General features: G+C 44.9%; 1 protein-coding gene across 7 annotated transcripts in view; it reads right to left on the reverse strand.

The window, feature by feature from the left end:
* The window catches only part of TRAF3 (TNF receptor associated factor 3), a 139626-nt gene that overhangs the window by 84126 nt on the left and 39528 nt on the right, over positions 1-15972 (reverse strand). For 2 of the 7 annotated variants that reach the window (XM_050799776.1, XM_050799771.1), the window contains exon 2: positions 536-667. The exons of 2 other annotated variants lie outside the window; for them this stretch is intronic. The gene's annotated coding sequence lies outside the window, so the exon portion shown is untranslated. Of the gene's footprint in view, positions 1-535; positions 13131-15972 lie in introns of those variants that run through there. 3 more of the 7 variants (XM_050799777.1, XM_050799775.1, XM_050799770.1) reach the window with 2 other exon arrangements.

Here is a 15972-nt window from a genome sequence, read left to right on the forward strand (position 1 = left end):
GAAAATTAAAAACCAGGGTTCAATGGAATCTGGCTAATGTATTTCAACCCTTGTAAGCCGAACCTCTCATTACTTGTAATAAGTTGCAACTTGTAAATTGAGCCTAAATTACGATGTTGTCCTGCGTTAGTAAATACAGTATCATGACCTTGATTTAATAGGTGGTGATTGAGATTCACCCCTGGGTAACTGCTGGGCACTGCAGCTTCTCTGCGAGAACACAGAATACCACCGACTAGCAGCAATGTAGGTGTCAAGCCAGAATTCATCTCAACATTCCAGTTTGCAGGTTCGGCTATGCACCCATCTCCCATCACAGCACACAGCATTAAGGGCAGAGGTCACGCCCTTTGCCCCTCCTGTGGGTGACTCCAGCACATTGAGTAGAAATTCTATAAATAACCAGAAGAAGGGAAGACAAGAATTTTTAAAATTCTAAAATTACAGAGTCTACATTAGATGCCCATTGTTATTACAGGCCTCTTTCTGACAAAAGGAAAGCAAAAGAACGAACAACAATTAACTGAGAGCAAACCTCTTCTGTCAGGACAGCGATCCTTAGAAGAGTAGAGAGCCAGGAGCCAGGTTTCTGATCCTAGATCTGATTCTGACCTGCACTGGGACCTTAACCAAGTGGCATCACTTCTTTGGGCCTCATTTTCCTCATCTGTAAAATAAAGGGACTGGATTAGACAAAGCTTCTTAACTGAGGCCTACAGGTGAGCCACAGCAACATGCCCACTGTGTGCCTGAAGGCCAGTCTATCCTCAAGTTCATCATTTAAATTCTATAATCTCAATGTTTATTAACAAATGGAATGAATTCTACAGAGCATGAAAAATTCTCCCACTGTCTGGCCAGGCCCTCTAGGAGCTGCCGCCTTGGCAGCAACCACCAGGCTCCGACCTTCCAACCTCAGGCCCCTGAAATCACATAGAGACATTTCAGTCCCTGGCAATCATGTCAACATTGTTTTAAATGCACAAGGGAAACTAGTTTTCTTCATCTATTTATTTTATTTTATCTTTCTGTAGAGATGAGGTCTCGCTATTTTGCCCAGGCTTGTCTTAGATTCCTGGGCTCAAGCGATCCTCCTGCCTTCGTCTCCCAAAGTGCTGGGATTACAGGCGTGAGCCACCATCCCTGGCCTATGCTACATATATTTCTAACAAACAGCAAACAGACCTTCGGCAATGAAGACAATAGGCCCTCATTTATTATTTTCACAAGCTTGACATTTAAAACATGGGTCTTTCTAACTTGGGCCTCCCTCCCCAAAACCAATCCCCATGATATCCTGGAAACAGGCAGGGCTGCCTCCCAGGAAGAGTCCTAGCAAATGTTACTGGAAACAAGCCCTTCAGATGGATAGAAAGCTGTGCCAGGGGCCCACCAGCACATGCGGCTGCAACTGTGCTTTTGGAGACATCATGCATCGCCAGCTCTCAGGAGGCACGGATGAGCCAGTCCCATTCTACACAGCCCACGGACTGAGGTAGTAGGCCAACACACACACACACACACACACACACACACACACACACACACAGAGACACACGCGCGCTAGTTCCTCAGCCTGAAGTTGAAAACTATGTCTCAGCCATAGTCTGTTGCCAGGAACCAAGAGACCAAGGCAGATATCACCAGAGAAAGAACTGAGCTCAATGGACTACTCTGGTAAGCTAAGAGAAAGGATGTGCTTCATACGGAAAGCTGAATTTATTTACACTAATCACGAATGCAGGCTCTCAGCTGGAAAAGCTCACTTCCAACGCCAGAAGGTTCAGAACCCATTCACGAGCTTCTCAGAATGCAAGCAGTTGCCATGGTAACCCCAACATTATATTTCTTGGCATTGGACATATAAATTACCACCCATAATGCATTTAATACCGTTTGGGGCCACTAATTCATTGCAAAATAAATCTCAGCTCTGACTCTTGGCCTCCCTCTAAGATAAACGAAGAGCAGCAGCTGGAGGTAGCACCCAGCTCACCCCACGGATAAGCACAGAGCTCCACACATCTGAAAACGCTCTTCTAAAGGCAAAATAAGAACTAAGGAGATTAGAATTCATCATCTACAGCCAGTGGTTGAGATTTTTTAAGATGAAAAGTTCCATCCAGATTAATGTAACTGTCATTGCTTAAGTTAAAGAAACAAATATATTCCATCCGTATCTACATCTCTGAAATTCAACTATGTTTAGCAAATCGAAGAAAAAGCAGATCTCTTCAAAGAACATCTTCAATAATTCACTTATAGGGCATCTGTCAAGACTAAGATAACTCTTCAAATGTCAAAACTGTCATTAACAAGAAATAAAGTTTTATTTCTTAGGTTCAAAAGAGGTCTATTCAATCATCATTCTTTACCTTGACTAGGGATATTCATAAACATTTAAAATACACACATGCATGATTTGTAAAGCCCCTTACCTTCTTATAATCCACCATCTGAACACAGAGATGAAAACAAAATTATCGTGCACAAACTGCAAAGACATCTTCAGCTTCACGTTCCCAGGAAGCCCACTGCATCAGTAACTTGACAGAGCTGCTGCAGGACATGCCTGTGCCAGCCACAGCATTCACAGAACCGCGTCCGTTCTAATCACTAAACTGCCAGGTCCGGAGGAGTATTACCTTCATTATCTCCTCCTCCCGACTGCAGGCAACAGTCAGCAGTTATGAAGGGGAGCAAAAGGCTTCACCACGGGTTGTTTCCATATTAACAAGGACTTTGGTAACCGCTGCATTGCAGTCTTTCTGAAAGCTACCAACCTCAGAAGCAAAAGCGCTGGAGAGAGACTCTCTGGCACAGGAAGCAGTCTTTCCAATCACAAAGATTTTTAAAGAATCTTTAAAGAATGCTGTGAACACCTGAGGCTTTTTCTAGATTTCCTACCTGTTTCCTAGAGGTTGACTGGTTTGTGGTTTTTACTGGAGGATGGCTGTGACAACTGGCTGTGCGGGGTAGGAATGCGGAAATGAGTGTGCTGTGCGCTACGACGCCCCCTCTCGGGGCTCAGGTACACCCTGTGGGAATCTGCACATCTGCTGCTTAGCACCAGACTCAAAGCCCCCGCTGGGGGCTCCCGGGAATAAGCCATGATTTCCATTCCAGAAAACGCAAGTACAGCAAGCACTTCCAGGTCCTCTGGGGGCAGCAATCACGGAACACCCTGCTACCTTCACAGTGTGGTAATAACCATTACGTGGTCAGAGCACTTGAAATATTAAACCATTGACCATATAATCAAATTCGGAAAAAGAGGTTTCTGAAATAGTAGCACGCTTAGTAAATTGACCTTTGGTTTTCATTCATTCATGCAATACATTTAGTGAGCACTGACTATGTGTTGTATATAAAAGGATATTCAAGTGGAGCATCCCTAAACCAAAAATCCAAACTGCTCCAAAATCTGAAACTTTCTGAGTACCAACATACCACCACAAGAGGAAAATTCCCCAATGGATCTCACGTGACAGGTCACAGTCAAAACTCTGTTTCATGCACAAAATATTTAAAATATTGCATAAAATTACCTTCAGGCTATGTGTATAAGGTGTATATGAAAAGAATTTTGTGTTTCCACTTAAGTATCATCCCCAAGATATCTAATTATGCATATTCAAACATTCCAAAATCCAAAAAGATCAGAATCTGAAACACTTCTAGTCCCAAGCATTTCAGATAAGGGATACTCAATCTGACCATGGGGAACCACCGTCAGGGTGGGTGCAAGTGCTCTGGGAGGAAGAATAATGGAAAACACACCATCATGCATGGTGGAGGATGGCTGGAACTGCATAGGAGGCAGAACTCGAGCCCGACTGCAGCTCCAGGTCAAGGTTCTGTAAGAAAGGAAGAGTTAAAAAGAGGTGAAGGATGTGGACTCAGCTGGACTACAGGGAGGGCCAAGGGAGAACACCCTCCAGATGGCTGTACACAATCCTCAGCAGCTGCGGGAGGTCCTCTGCAAGGGCATATGTCTGTGGCCAGAGCCCGTCCCTCCCTCACAGCAGCCTGGAGCAGGTACAGCCACCACCACCACCACTGACAGAAGCCTGTGTCTGGGACTTGAGGCCTACATTTGCCCAAGGCACATGGTGACTGCGGGGAGGCGCCAGGGCATGGACACAGCGGGGCAGCTCTGTATTGTGCCACCGCACCACACCGCCACCCATAAGTAACAGCTGTCCTCTGGCAGCCTTGGCACCCGACGGAGGTGACAGTCCAAGCGGCCTCTGCTCAGATGGTTTCCTTCCACCCTATGTCCAGAGCCCCACCGGACCCTGAACAGGTGTGAGGTGAAGGACTGCACGAAAGAATAAACAAATTAAAGAATCTACTGGTCACTCCCCAATTCTAGTAACAGGAAATGACATGTCAGACCTCTGCCAGTGTTATGCTGTTCTCTGATGAAAATGGCCCTTCTTTGCCTGGTCTCTGGCTACCTAACTCTATTTCACATCTCAGGCTCTGGAATCTTCTCCTCCAGGACGTCTTCACTGACTCCCTTCCCACCCCTGGCAGCAAGGCCCTTTCCCTGAGCTCCCCCCACCTCCAGCAACTCCCATGCTGTCCTGAAGTGGTGGTTCTGCAGCTGCCCCCGCACAGAAGTCCTGCAGTGGTGGTCAGGGTTGTATCTGCGGTGCTCAACGTGTTCCTTCTGCTGCCGCATTCCTGGAGGACTCGCCACATGTCAGCCACCTGCTCCACACGCACAACTCACTTGTTCCTCTCTGAGGCGGCTCCACCGAACAGACGAGGACGCTGAGGCACAGTCAGTTCAAGCGCAAGAGCCAGGATTTACACCCAGGAACCAGCATCCTCCAGCCACATCCTAACCTCCCCTACGGCTTCTGTAGGTACCCAAAACAGAGTTCACTGACACCAACTGGAAAAGATGGTGTTACCGCATGGGGGTGGGAGGGATTCGAGTTACAGAAAAACTTTTAAGGAAATACGGCAGTCTTCCTCCCCCATCCCTCCCTCTTACTGTGAGATATGAATGAATGAACACATTCGGCCACAGCAGACACGCCTCCGCATAAATCCTGACAGGGAACACCTACGGCCCACGGGAGATGAGGACAGAAGGCACAAAGAGGCAGCGTGAGGTGGTTTCCTTTTGCCATCACCGTGCTTCAGAGAGACTCACTCGAGCAGTTTAAAAGCCTCAGAGGAACTTTCATCAAGCGCTTCTAACGTATTTAGGTGCCACTCTGGGCACTCCTCGCAGAAGTTCCAGAAGAACTGTGCCTTTCAAGTCAGGGATCAAGGCTTGTTCTCTATGGCAGCACCACTCTCACCAGCCTCCAGTGGCAGCAGCACTGCAGGAGGACTCTTCCCCCACTGATCCGTCCGTCCTGTGACGCTGACCCATGCGGCCAGAAGCCCGTGCGTAGCCTGAGCGGGCTCTCCCTGGGGGATCTCGAGCAGTGGGCAGGTCCCACACCAACACTCTTGTGCCTCCTGGAACAGCCAGCACCTACAGAAGAGGGCCCCACAGCTGGCCCAGGGCTGAAGGGAGTGTGCACTGATGGGGAGAGATGAGTAGGGGCTCAAGCTGCCTCCAGGGGGTGGCAGAAGGTCCCAGAAGGAGCACACCACAGGACCCTTCCAACTGCTTCCCAATGAGACCATCTGACCAAGGGCAGCAGGGTTCAGTGCCCAGGTGCCAGGTCCCCACAGGCCTGCGGAGATGGCTTCCTACTGTCTCCAATTTACAGCTGAGGTGGCAGCGAGGCTTTAACAGGATAAATCACTTTCCAAGTACACCAGTGGGTGCTCCAGCAAAGCTGCTTGGCTCTGAGCGGCCTGACGCTTTGGACTTGGCATGACCTCCTCCTGGCGAAGGTACGGCCCGGTGTCCTCACAGCGTGGGCAGAGCAGAAAGGGCACGCTGCCTCCCTCTGGCACTGACTCCTCCTAACCAACCGCTCACTCCTTCTGGATCCCAGATTCCTTGCCTAAGAAAGGAGTAAGACTTATCCTGCAAACCACATAATGTTGATTTTCAACTGACTGAATGCATTCCCTTACTGCCAGAAGAGAATCATGTCTACTCACAATTCACAATGAGTCTCCTGGTGTGTAAAAGTATAAGCTGTCTCAAAATGTAAGGCATGACTGTTACCAAATAGAGCCACAAGGCACTCAGTAATATTTCCAAGCTTAATTCCGCTTAGATATATGATGAGAGACCTACAGGGCTCTTACCATTAACTAGAATGACCATGGCAAATCCTGCCCCTTTATTAAATAGTAGTAATGAAATTAATAATTTAGCTCAGACAGACTAGCTAATATCATTAAGGCGCATTTACATGAATTTGATGCAAATTATGGAAACATCCCAATAGGTCTCATTTGGACACTTAAAATGCTAAAGAGCAACCCTACTATCCGAAGGTATTTATCACTTCAAAAACAGGCAACTCAGTCACCAAAATTAACAAGAAAAAATCCAAGTAAGCAACATTCCGCCTGAAGGGAAAACATAGACAAATCATTCATATTCACTCTAGGTGCCACTGGGGCCACAGAACAAAGGATGTACCCAAGAGGAAGCAGAGAGAAGAAAAATAATATAAAATACACACAAAATTTATTTGGCTTAGATACATACTTATTTACCAAAAATCTAACAGGTACTTATTTGATAAGACCATTTCATGACCACCAGATGTGATCTGGTCTTAGGAAGGAAAGAGACTGCAATTCTGCCTGTTTCTCTAGGCAACAGAGGGTCTCAGGGGCTTTCAACATGACACAAGAAGTCACTAGGTCAGCAACAAAGGTCAAACAAGCCCCAGTTACAAGTAGCAAAGTGTCTGTACAAACATAAATGGGAATCTGAACTGTAGGTAAAAGAAACAACAAAAGCGGATACAAACGCCTAGGTATATTCCCAAGAGAAATGACACGTCCACACAAAAACCTGAACATGAACGTTCACAGCAGCATTATCACACAACAGTCAAAAAGTAGAAACAACCCCAATGCCTATTAATGGACTAACGAATACATAAAATGTGGACCATCCACACGATGGAATAATATTCGACATTAACAAGGAACAACTGATGCATACATGCACAACATGAATGAAAACATGGTGCTGAATGACAGAGGCTGCACACAGAAAACACATATACTGTCAACTGCATTTCTATAGAACGTCCGAAGTAGGCAATGGCTGCACAACTCTGTGAATATACCAAACACCACGGACATGGACACTTTAAATAGGTAATTGTATGGAATCTGATGATTTCCATAAAGTTATTTTCTAAAAGCTGACACAATCAAGTCAAAGGCCAAACATCCAATAGAGATGCAGCTCACCCACTCAATTAAAAAACAACAAGAAAACATTATTGCAAGTTTCCACTATGCCAAAAGACGTATTACTTTTGGGGTACTCCTTCCAAAAATGTTAAATAAGCTTCTCACTGGTCAAAACAATTCATAATTCCTGTAGGAACTCCCCCTCTCCCAAATCTAAAAGTTCAACAATTTCTCAAGGAAAAACTTGATCTTAATTTTAATGTAAAATATAAATCACATATTTGTGCAAATGTAGCACTTTTAATCATGAGGGAGAGGTGTCACTATGAAACTTATCAACACTATCCCCCAAGAAAGTATTCATTTACTTCATTCTGTCTACTATGAAATAAATAATACCTGAATCTTTAAGACCTAGAAACATTTCAGAAGGTTTGAGGTCAAAGAAAACACATTAACTCAACATAATGCTCACAAGAACAAAAATAAGCCTATGCATAAAATAAACAACTAAATGATGGTGGAAAGACTACATTCTCTAAACCTAACAAAAGCTCCCAACTCATTCCCACCCACTGCCATCTGTCTATCTCAAACTCTTCAACAACCCAACTCACAGAAAGGACCTACAGTCAATGTGGTAACATAAGCACAATCCTGTAATTGGCTCAAATTGTCATTACAATAACATGTGTTTCTTTTAGTTTTTATTTATTTATTTGTTTTTTTGAGATAGAGCTTCACTCTTGTTACCCAGGCTGGAGAGCAATGGTGCGATCTCTGCTCACAGCAACCTCTGCCTCCCAGGTTCAAGCAATTCTCCTGCCTCAGCCTCCTGAGGAGCTGGGATTACAGGCGCACACCACCACGCCTGGCTAATTTTGTATTTTTAGTAGAGACAGGGTTTCTCCACGTTGGTCAGGCTGGTCTCAAACTCCTGACCTCAGGTGATCCGCCCACCTTCGCCTCCCAAAGTGCTGGGATTGCAGGCATGAGCCACCGTGCCCGGCCAGCATGTGTTTCTATTTTCCGCAGGAAGAGAATCATGTCGACTCACAATTCACAATGAGTCAACCGGTGTGTAAAATATTTTACATAATGGGAAAATTTATTGTGACCCAAAAGTTCAGCGTGTTCTCATTAACTTACCAGAAATTACAGATGTGAAGATACTTCTGTTAACTTAACCAAAATCAAGAAAAGAAACTACTTTAGATACGCACACATTTTCAGTTTGGTAGATGTGATTCTTTTTATGATACTGCATTTCAAGTTACTCAGATTGGTAAATTCATAGTTAAAATACTAAATAGAGAAAATCTGCATATTGACATAGGTAATTTAAGACTGCTTTCAGCACTGCGTCACTTACTACCTATATAGCTAAGCTCTGTCAAAACCTCACAGGGACGGCTTCAGTTTTTGTAAATACTCGCATGGTGAAATGGTTTTTCCAAAGTTATGATACCATCTAAAGTGCTAATGGAGTCTTCCCATTGTGCTTCACTGTGAATAACACATTTCTGTGGAAAATCTTATAGTGCTGCAGCCATTTAACATTTTCCCAGATTACATTCAGGTTTTTTTTAATCCGAAAGAAAACATTTAAACAATTAAAACACATAAAATGTTTCTATTATGACCTTTTAAAAAACTCTCAGTATTTTTATTTTATTTTATTTTATTTTATTTTATCTTATGTTGAGATGGAGTCTCGCTCTGTCGACCAGGCTGGAGTGCAGTGGCACAATCTCGGCTCACTGCAACCTCCGCCTCCCGAGTTCAAGCGATTCTTCTGCCTCAGCCTCCCGAATAGCTAGGATTACAGGCACACGCCACCACACCCGGCTAATTTTTATATTTTTAGCAGAGACGGGGTTTCATCATATTGGCCAGGCTGGTCTCAAACTCCCGACCTCATGATCTGCCTGCCTCAGCCTCCCAAAGTGCTGGGATTACAGGCATGAGCCACCGCGCCCAGCCACAAAACCCTCAGTGTTTTAAAGGCCACACTTGGAAACAGACATGTTTATACATGCAATACAGATGCAAACACTTTTAAACAACATAATCCATTGATACACACACACACTAAGAAATCAAACATTTCCAATTCCATAAACATAATACATCTGAAGCAAAGATAATACCACCAGATATTTTTTACTTGTAAGTTGGTCCCCAGAAAAGGGTAATTATAAAAGACACCAGGGAGCCTCTTTTCAACCTTGTTAAATAAACGACTTGCAAATATTAACCACAAAACTGTGGGTGAAGCCACTCTGTCCTGTCATGATTACTCGCTCATAAAGGCCCAAAATGCATCTTGAAGGGAGTTTTTGCAATACAAATCCTAATCTTAACTATATAAACTCTATTCTTAACTATCTTAAAATACATTACAAAAGACGATTCTCAACCTTCTGAAAACTGTAATATCTTTTATAAAATCTGAAAGATTGAGATGGTGTTACTAATAGTGTCGTGGTTCATTAAACTTTGACTCATTAAGTACCTTGGACAAATCATTTTAAATTAAAAGAACAATCTTTAATATACATTTTCAGATGAGACTTAATACATTCTACACAATTTATCAAAGGTGACAGAAACACTTCGGAAATAATGGAACGAACACACAGTGATATTTGCTTCAGGAACAGACTCTTTCACCCTACATCCTTTCACAAAGTGCTTGAGATATGCATATTTAGTAGGCATATTTCAGAATTAGCTCTTCATTTTCTAATAAAAAAGGGCAGACTTCCCCGCAGCCTTGGCAATGAAACATTTTCAAAATGCAGGTACCAGGAGGGTGTGGTGGTTCATGCCTGTAATCTCAGCACTTTGGGAGGCTGAGCCAGGAGGATCTGCTTGAACCCAGGAGTTTAAGACCAGCCTAGTCAACATAGTGAGACCCCATCTTTACAAAAAAATTTTTTAAAACTTAGCCAAGTGTGGTAGTGGGTGCCTATAACCCCAGCTACTCAAGAGGCTGAAGTAGCGGGATCACTTGAGCCCAGGAGATTGAGGCTGCAGTGCGCTGTGATTGCACCACTGTACTCTGGCCTGGGTGACAGAGCAAGAACACCCTGTCAAAAAAAAAAAATATATATATATATATGTGTGTGTGTGTGTGTGTGTGTGTGTGTGTGTGTGTGTGTGTGTGTGTATGTATGTATATGTGCTGGTCCCATTTCAGAAAGCAAATAAATGTTTAAAATGTAAAGGTACCTACCTACATCAAAATGCATCTGAAAAACATTAAAATAAAACTATACTCATTGTATTTAAAAAGTCAAAGAAACGTTATGTTGAATCTAGTTAATCTTTAAAGCTCTAGGCCCAGCTAAGAGGGCAGAGTGTGTGACTGCAGACAGGGGCCCCAGCGCCCAACTGCAGAAGGTTAGGAAGTGAAGGCAGTGCTCCTGGTCTGCAGCATCATCTGGAGTCGGCCCTTTCCTCCCTGGACCCAGGCAGCCAGACCCAAGGGCAGGATCCAGGTGATCCAGAACCGTTACCTCTACACTCTGAGAGGAATACACTTGACCCTGTGTCACGATGCAGTGCCCCTTCTGCCAGCCCCCCATGTGGCTCACCTGAAACCGCACCTGTAGAGCACGCTCTCAAAGGAAAGGGGGAGATGACAGGGAGAACACCAGGACCTGCCGGGAGTGCCCTCCCAGCATGGGCTCATCACCCGCATGTGGTGACCCCCCACCCCCTACACGGGAGGGCAGGCGTGATGTTTTCTTCCTTTGTATTTCAGCACGCTGCATAATGCGTGACAAGCAGATGCTCACTAAGACAGGTCCATAATCCCTTCTCTGCAATTCGAAAATCCAAAAAGCTCTCTGAAAACTGAAAGCATGTTCATAACTCATTTGGCAGTATGCCCTGATCTGATGTGAAGCTATTCATAGTCTCACTGTCCCACTTAGTGTGAATATTCATATACTTTGCTGCAAAAATCTTAATGTGCTTGATTATATGGTGCTGCCTAGGATATTCTATAATATACGGTACTTTCACTATTTCTGCTCTAAAAATCTCAAAAATTCCACATTCCCAAACACCTCTGGCCCTGAGAGTCACAAAGGTGTGGTCCCATGACTGTTAGATGACAACAACAGGGCAGGCACTGGCCAGAGACGGTAACACCTGAGATGTAAATGGGCAGCAGGAAGAAGCACCTTTAATGGCCAGGAGAGAACAATAATCTGCATTCAAAGTCTAGTTTATACATGTGTCCATTCTACAAACATGCTGAGCGTATGTGCACACACCTCACCCACAGCTGGGGAGACGGCACGAAAGCAAGAATGAAAGCAAGACTGCAGTCCCTGCCCTCACGGAGGGGAAGACCGTGAGGTGACAAACAAGTGCTCTGGCTCACACGGCAAACACAAGCTGTGGCTGGTGGGTGAAGGCAGGAAAGGTGCTGATGCAACACTCAGGAGGGGCCCGAGCAGAGGGTGGCCAGGGAAGCCCCTGAGGAGTAATGGGGAAGCTACCCAAGGAACAGCGACAGCCACAGGCACAGCAAGAGTGGCAGGACAGGGACACACTGCTCTAGGAATCAGAGCACAGTGGCAGGGGAGGGGGTCTTGGGGGAAGGGAGAAGGATGCAGGGCTTGGGTGATGGAAGAGTTGGGATTTTTAAAAATTAATTGTTAAATTTATTTATTTATTTATTTATTTATTTATTTATTTATTTATTTTAAGAGACAGAGTCTTGCTCCGTCACCCAGGCTGGAGTGCAGTGCCATGATCACAGCTCACTGTAACCTCACCTCAGCCTCTTGCAATTTTTTAAAATTTTAATTGACAAAAATAATTGTATATATTTATAAGATACAATGGGGTGCTTTGATCTATGTATACATTGGGAAATGATTAACTCAAACTAGTTAATCTATCCATCACCTCACCAAGTTACTTTTCTTGTGATGAAAACATTTAAGATCTACTCTTTAGCAATTTTTAAATATACAATACATGATTATCATCCATGGCCACAGATGAGCCTGGAGGGCATTACGTTAAGTGAAATAGGTGACGAATACCACATGGTCTTATTTATATGTGGAATCTAAGAAAGTAGAAGGTGAAGAAGTGAAGAGTAGAACAGTGGTTATGGAGGCTGGGGGCGGGCGAGCGGGGAAAGGAGAGGTACTGGTCAAAGGGTACAAAGTTTCAGTTAGAGAGTGAGGATTTGATTAAGTGTGAAGAAGAGTAAGTCTTGCTATTTGACCTAGTCAGGCATAAGAACTACTCATCTCAAATCAAGCTCCCTCTAGGCCTCAGCCACCTGATCTGTCCACAAGAAGAAAGGCAAGATCTGATTTCTCAAACGCTTCCGCTCCATGTAGTAACTTCCGTGGGGGAATCGAACTTCACAGAGCTTTCTACTAAGAAGGCTGAAGAACTTTAATGCGGGTGGGAGGGTTAATCATACTAAAATTGTACAAAAAGAAAAAGCAGGCTGTGTGATCGATGGGAAAGAAGCCAAACAGCTTTTCATCTCTACTGATTGTTAAATATTGTGAAAGTTTGGCTAACAGCACTACCCCCAGCTCACGCAAACCACCCTGCCAGAATTAAAGACAAATGGTGTATTTGTAAAGGTGTTTTGAGAACACAGGGGAAAAGGTCACTAAAATGTCCCTGGCGAGTCTGCTTCAGAAGCCTAGTAGGCCCTGCCTGCCTCCACCACCTCATTTCTGAAAGGGTGGGAATCCTGAGCTCTCCATACTACCTCCAGACACCCCACAGCTCCCCACCCCTCTCCAGCCTCCCCAGTGCAGAATGAAGTGACTGCCAAACAACTATTAAGATGCACAAATGGGCCGGGCGCGGTGGCTCAAGCCTGTAATCCCAGCACTTTGGGAGGCCGAGACGGGCGGATCACGAGGTCAGGAGATCGAGACCATCCTGGCGAACACGGTGAAACCCCGTCTCTACTAAAAAGTACAAAAAAAGTAGCTGGGCGAGGTGGCGGGCGCCTGTAGTCCCCGCTACTCGGGAGGCTGAGGCAGGAGAATGGCGTGAACCCGGGAGGCGGAGCTTGCAGTGAGCCGAGATCCGGCCACTGCACTCCAGCCTGGGCGACAGAGCGAGACTCCGTCTCAAAAAAAAAAAAAAAAAAAAAATGCACAAATGGAGGGTGTTTGCAGCAGCTGCAAAAGCTCTAGTATAGACAACAAAACGGGTCAGTGAGTCTCAAACTCTTTAAGGTTAAATACTCACTTGGGTGAGATTTAACAACGTAACAATAGACTACAATAATGAAGTGGCTTCTCAAACTTTTGCACCAAAGTACCCCCAAAGGCACAGCAGAGAGAACCCTAAGGATAAGCACTTTGAAGCAACTCAATGGATATGAAGTATTACATTTTGTATTCAAAATTCACGCAAACTTCACATTTAGCTCCATAACATACCTACAATACCCCTTTCCCCCTTGTCACCCTTACTCTCAGCTTTTGGAAAGGAGCAGGCTGGTATTTTCTCCTCCTTCCACTGCTGAAAGGAAGGCCTGCCTGTCTACTCTGCCCTCCCTCCAGATCCCACGAGCAAGGTCCACCCTCTACTCTGGCACTGGATCCTAGTCCTTCCTCCGTCAACCTCCCTCCTGGACACCCTCCCTTCCAGAGCACAGGTAAGTGCTAACGTGTCCTCAGCACCCCCACTCCCCCATCATTCTACTTTAAAGAAAACTCTTTCAAGAAGCTGTGAACACACACACCCCATACCCCGTGAAAGCTTCTGCCTGTCATAAACGCCTCCTGACACCACTCCTGTCCAAGTCCCCAAAGACCTTCAAGTTGCAAAATCCAGTGGTCAAGTCTCACCCATCCTGCTTGATGCCCAAACAGCTTTTCATAACTCTCAAATATATCTCCAGCACCCCTTCCCCTGTAATTCCCCCAGACGTGTATATCCAATAACCAACTCAACATCTCCACTTGAGCATCAAAAAGGCATCTCAAACCTAACAGGTCCAACACTGGGCCCTTAGTACCCCTTCCTCTCTGATCTGCCTCTGGCAATCCCTGGCTCAGTAAATGGCACCATCCAATTCCTTAGATCATAAAGGACCCCCTTCTTCACATGCCACACATCCAATCCATCAGCAAAGATGGTCAGCTCCGTCTTCAAGATACATTCCAAATCCAACCACTTCTCACCAAAGCTCTACCCACAGGGTCCTCCCTGCTGTTCCTCAGATATGCCAAGCATATTCCCACTTCAAGGCCTTTGTACACCCTGATCCTCCCGCCTAAAACGCCCTTCTCCCAGATCTTAACACAGCTCCCTCCCTCTTGATTATTTCAGTCCCTACTCAAATGCTACCTGCTCAAAAAGGCCTTCCCTGAGACTCTCCTAGGATAGTTCTCTCATCACATGACTCTAGCCAGAGTCTGTCTGGTTTTCCTTCCTAACACAACTATTTAGCATTAACTGACATACGTATTGGTTTGTTGACTATCCCTCTCCCCCAAGTTATCCCTCCGGACCTTCAAAAGGGCCCAAATTTGAACTCATTCACCACCGTGTTCCCACACCTTGAAACTACCTGACTCATTGTGAGGGGCTCAATCAATATTTGTTTACAGCCTTATTTTAAAACCTTATTGTTGGTTAACATGAAAGTATTCAGCCAGGCACGGTGGCTCACACCTATAATCCCAGCATTTTGGGAGGCTGAGGCAGGAGAATGGCTTGGGCCCAGGAGTTTGAGACCAGTCTGGACAACACAAGGAGACCCTGTCTCTACACAAATTAAAATATTAGCCAAGCATGGTGTGTGCCTGTGGGCCCAGCTACTCAGAAGTCTGAAGTGGGGGGACTGCTTGAGCCCAGGAGGTTGAGGCTGTAGTGGGCCCGTGATCTCACTACTGCATCCCAACCTGTACAACAGAGAGAGACCCTGTCTCAAAAAATAAATAAAGCATTCATTAACTCATTCAACAACTAACACAAAAGTCTGCATGCACTAGATTCAGAAGTGCAGCAAATGTTTCCCAGGTCCTCCTTATGAGCTCCGTCCCGACAGCAGGCACAGGAGTGCATGACCACCCATCCACAGTGTCATTCATCACAGTACCGTAGAAAACAGAGAAGACTGGAAACAACCTAAGAGTCCAACAACAGAGAACCGAATCAAGAAACTGACACAATCATATGATCATTATATAATCGACCATATAACAGAATGTCATGCTATTAAAAAATACCTCTGGTCCAACAGAAATATGAGAATCACAAAAATAATTTTAAATCTCCTAGCAGCCTCACTTAAAGAGTAAAAAGAAGTCAGTAAAATTTACTGTGTACTATTTAATGCAATATTAAACTTTATCAACATGTAATATTATAAAAAAATTATTAACAGGATATTTTGCATTTTTTTTCACCACACTTAATCTTCAAAATCTGGTGTGTGGGGCTAGACTATGGCCTGTATAATCAGTGTACGGCAGCTAATGCTCGTAATCCTAGCACTTTGGGAGGCTGAAAAGGGCGGACTGCTTGAGCTCAGGAGTTTGAGACCAGCCTGGCCAAAATGGTGAAACCCCATCTCTACAAAAAACACAAAAATTAGCCAAGGGTGGTGGCATGTGCCCGTAGTCCCAGCTATTTGGGGAGCTAAGGTGAGAGGATCGCCTG

This window comes from Macaca thibetana, chromosome 7 (assembly GCF_024542745.1).
Source record: "Macaca thibetana thibetana isolate TM-01 chromosome 7, ASM2454274v1, whole genome shotgun sequence".
NCBI lineage: Eukaryota > Metazoa > Chordata > Mammalia > Primates > Cercopithecidae > Macaca > Macaca thibetana.